Source organism: Malus domestica, chromosome 04 (assembly GCF_042453785.1).
Source record: "Malus domestica chromosome 04, GDT2T_hap1".
Classification (NCBI taxonomy): domain Eukaryota; kingdom Viridiplantae; phylum Streptophyta; class Magnoliopsida; order Rosales; family Rosaceae; genus Malus; species Malus domestica.
This window is the reverse complement of record NC_091664.1, coordinates 86878-91717: the sequence shown is the minus strand read 5'-3', so window position 1 is coordinate 91717 and position 4840 is coordinate 86878.

Sequence of the window (4840 nt, the reverse complement as noted above, 5' to 3'; positions counted from 1 at the left end):
CTAGAAAAGTAGATGCCTCTTCGATTTCTGAGATCGGCCCTCGTGGTCTCTGAGCAGCCCAGCTTTTGAGAAAGCGAGCGCCTCTTCGATTGATTCGGAGAACGGTGCCTCACCGATTTTTGAGAAAGCAATCATGCTGGGGGTCTGGCTCTCGAGATTCGGGGAGCAGTGTCTCTTCGATTTTTGAGAAAGTAATCATGTTGGGAGAGTGGCTCTCGAGATTCGGAGGGCGGTGCCTCTTCGATTTTGGAGCAAGCAATCTTGTTGGGAGTGTTTTCTCGAATGTGAGTAAAGGTTGGGCATGTTTGCTAGTCTACCTTGCCACGAAGCACAGAGGTTGACACACAGGGACTTTCCAATTATCTAGCAATGGTACTGTTCCTTTACCCTCTCTTCGATTTTTAAGAAAGTAGTCATGTTGGGAGTCTGGCTCTTTAGATTCGGAGGACGGTGCCTCTTCGATTTTGGAGCAAGCAATCTTATTGGGAGTGTTTTCTCGAATGTGAGTAAAGGTTGGGCATGTTTGCTAGTCTACCTTGCCACGAAGCACAGAGGTTGACATACATGGACTTTCCAATTATCCAGCAGTGGTACTGTTCCTTTACCCTTGTGGGTAATAATATGGTAGCTAGACCTTCAAAATTTATGGGTCTAAACTTTGTTAGTGCTGTTTCTTTGCTATTCTTTTACCCTTCTTGGTCAGAGCGATGTAGTGGGAGCTGCAAGCTTCACGTGCTCAACTTTGGCAGAGAACTTTGGCAAAGTTATCTGTGGTACCCATGAGCTATTGTTGCGTGTGGGAAGTGGGTGATTGAATAGTAAGATTCCTGTGTTTTCTACTTCCCCAGAAGTCTTTGACAGAATGCCCATAATTTCCGCAAAGCTGAGTGTGCGTGTGACAGGTGCTGACAAGGCTGGGAAAGTAGGTGCCTCTTCGATTTCTGAGATCGGCCCTCGTGGTCTCTAGGGAGCCCAGTTTTTGAGAAAGCGAGCGCCTCTTCGATTTCTGAGATCGGCCTTCGTGGTCTTTGAGCAGCCCAACTTTTGAGAAAGCAAACGGCTCTTCGATTTCTGAGATCAACCCTCGTGATCTCTAAGCAGCCCAACTTTTGAGAAAGCAAACGCCTCTTCGATTTCTGAGCAGGCGCCTCTTTGATTTCTGAAGCTCCGTCGAGTGCAGATTTTTATAGAGGCTGGCATTAAGTTCCAAAGCACACTTGAATCTCCACCAGTAGAAGCTTCATTCTTGCACTTCTAAGATCTTGATTTGTCCGACCTCTTCTCTCTTCAACACCTTTGAAAATGTCTGGCCCCTCCGACCGTCGTTTTGACTTGAACCTTGTTGAAGAGGCAGCCCCGCCTTCTCCAGACAACATATGGCGCCCATCATTCGTCTCCCCAACTGGTCCTCTTACCGTTGGGGATTCCGTGATGAAGAATGATATGACTGCTGCGGTGGTGGCCAGGAACCTTCTCACTCCCAAAGATAACAGACTACTTTCCAAACGGTCTGATGAGTTAGCTGTTAAGGATTCGCTGGCTCTTAGTGTTCAGTGTGCAGGTTCTGTGTCTAATATGGCCCAACGCCTATTTGCTCGAACCCGCCATGTTGAATCATTGGCGGCTGAAGTGATGAGTCTCAAACAGGAGATTAGAGGGCTCAAGCATGAGAATAAACAGTTGCACCGGCTCGCACATGACTATGCTACAAACATGAAGAGGAAGCTTGACCAGATGAAGGAAACTGATGGTCAGGTTTTACTTGATCATCAGAGATTTGTGGGTTTGTTCCAAAGGCATTTATTGCCTTCGTCTTCTGGGGCTGTACCGCGTAATGAAGCTCCAAATGATCAACCTCTGATGCCTCCTCCTTCTAGGGTTCTGTCCAGTACTGAGGCTCCAAATGATCCCCCTCCGGTGCCTTCTCTTTCTGGGGCTCTACCGACTGCTGAGACTTCTCCTAAGCAACCTTTGTGAAGGCTTCCTCTTGTGTGTTTATTTTGACTCATGTATATGTACATATTTGTAGCTTATCGGGGATATCAATAAATAAGCTTTCCTTCATTTCAACGTATTGTGTTAAATACACCAAAGCCTTCTTCGCTAAGTTCTTTGAATTTTCTTTTGTTGAAGCTTGTATGTTGAAGCTTTCTGAGTGGAGCATGTAGGTTGGGGTAGTGTTCCCTTAATTTCCCGAGTGAGGAAAACTTCTTGGTTGGAGACTTGGAAAATCCAAGTCACTGAGTGGGATCGGCTATATGAATCTTAGAACGCCATTGTGCTCGATCCTGTGTCATGTCCTTCGTTAGATCCAAGTACTCTAAGTCTTTTCTTAGAGTCTCTTCCAAAGTTTTCCTAGGTCTTCCTCTACCCCTTCGGCCCTGAACCTCTGTCCCATAGTCGCATCTTCTAATCGGAGCGTCAGTAGGCCTTCTTTGCACATGTCCAAACCACCGTAACCGATTTTCTCTCATCTTTCCTTCAATTTCGGCTACTCCTACTTTACCCCGGATATCCTCATTCCTAATCTTATCCTTTCTCGTGTGCCCACACATCCAACGAAGCATCCTCATCTCCGCTGCACCCATTTTGTGTACGTGTTGATGTTTCACCGCCCAACATTCTGTGCCATACAGCATCGCCGGCCTTATTGCCGTCCTATAAAATTTTCCCTTGAGCTTCAGTGGCATACGGCGGTCACACAACACGCCGGATGCACTCTTCCACTTCATCCATCCAGCTTGTATTCTATGGTTGAGATCTCCATCTAATTCTCCGTTCTTTTGTAAGATAGATCCTAGGTAACGAAAACGGTCGCTCTTTGGTATTTCTTGATCTCCGATCCTCACCCCTAACTCGTTTTGGCCTCCATTTGCACTGAACTTGCACTCCATATATTCTGTCTTTGATCGGCTTAGGCGAAGACCTTTAGATTCCAACACTTCTCTCCAAAGGTTAAGCTTTGCATTTACCCCTTCCTGAGTTTCATCTATCAACACTATATCGTCTGCGAAAAGCATACACCAAGGAATATCATCTTGAATATGTCCTGTTAACTCATCCATTACCAACGCAAAAAGGTAAGGACTTAAGGATGAGCCTTGATGTAATCCTACAGTTATGGGAAAGCTTTCGGTTTGTCCTTCATGAGTTCTTACGGCAGTCTTTGCTCCTTCATACATATCCTTTATAGCTTGGATATATGCTACTCGTACTCCTTTCTTCTCTAAAATCCTCCAAAGAATGTCTCTTGGAACCCTATCATACGCTTTTTCCAAATCTATAAAGACCATGTGTAAATCCTTTTTCCCATCTCTATATCTTTCCATCAATCTTCGTAAGAGATAGATTGCCTCCATGGTTGAGCGCCCTGGCATGAACCCGAATTGGTTGTCCGAAACTCGTGTCTCTTGCCTCAATCTATGCTCAATGACTCTCTCCCAGAGCTTCATTGTATGACTCATTAGCTTAATACCCCTATAGTTCATGCAATTTTGTACGTCGCCCTTATTCTTGTAGATAGGCACCAAAGTGCTCGTTCGCCACTCATTTGGCATCTTCTTCGTTTTCAAAATCCTATTGAAAAGGTCAGTGAGCCATGTTATACCTGTCTCTCCCAAAACTTTCCACACTTCGATTGGTATATCGTCTGGGCCTATTGCTTTTCTATGCTTCATCTTCTTCAAAGCTACAACCACTTATTCCTTCCGGATTCGACGATAAAAGGAGTAGTTTCTACACTCTTCTGAGTTACTCAACTCCCCTAAAGAAGCACTCCTTTCATGTCCTTCATTGAAAAGATTAACGGACGGTTTGGCACCGCTTCCAGCCCTCACAACTTCCTTCTCCACTCCCATTTTCTTCTTTTCTCGCTGCTTCTCGATGCTTCTCTTTGCTTAGGGTTTTGTACGTCCAATCAATCTTACAATCAATCTAATCGGTGACCATTTGGGCCTGCTATCTGTTTTAGTGGGCCTTGTTGTAACTATGTAAATCAACTTGTCCCTCCACAGCTTCTTGTATTACGGTTTTAAAATACTTCTGTGAGTCTTTTCAGCCTTTTGAAAAAATGGCAAGTTCAAATCTAATTATAATTGACTTAATGTGTGGCTAATAAAATATATGTTTTGTAGATATAATTAGAATAATTTCTCTAATAAAGGCGGTACCCACCAATACAAGTAGATCTCATCTCAAATTTTTAAGAGGTGAGTTAAACCTCACAACGGGTTAGCAATAATGTGGTTCATATTCGCTTTTGGCTAGAATCGAACTTAAAACCTCAAATTATAATCAATCTAAAAATTCTTGCTTACAAGTGAACCTAAAATCTGAAACCTAAAACCTCAAACCTCTCAATTCAAATACTCTTAAAGAAGGCTCTCTCTTCTTTTCCATTGGTCTACGTAGAGTGTCGAAGGCAAGGATTTGGAGATTCGGACTGTTGAAGAGAGAGAAAGAGAGATCAGACGCTTGATTTGTGTAAAGTAGGCTAGTGGAATGACAACACTTTTAAAGATCATGTTTTAGAGTTTCAAAAGCACTTCAAATGCATTTCCATGATTCATTTTTATTTTACTTAAGATAGATTCCAAAAACATTTTCATCAAAAACGCTTTCAGTCATTTTAAAAACACTTCAATACAGCCATAACAATCTAAGGCAGAAATTTACTGCAGCCTGTTTGATGAAAATGCTCCTACCCAGTTTGCTGTACTTTTAGATTGTGATCCCATTACATTTCGACGATAATGCGATTGAAGTCGTCAAGTCAACAAGTGCAAAGAACGCCTCCGTGCAAATGTGCACAAGCCGGAATCCGGCACTCCGAAAACCGACA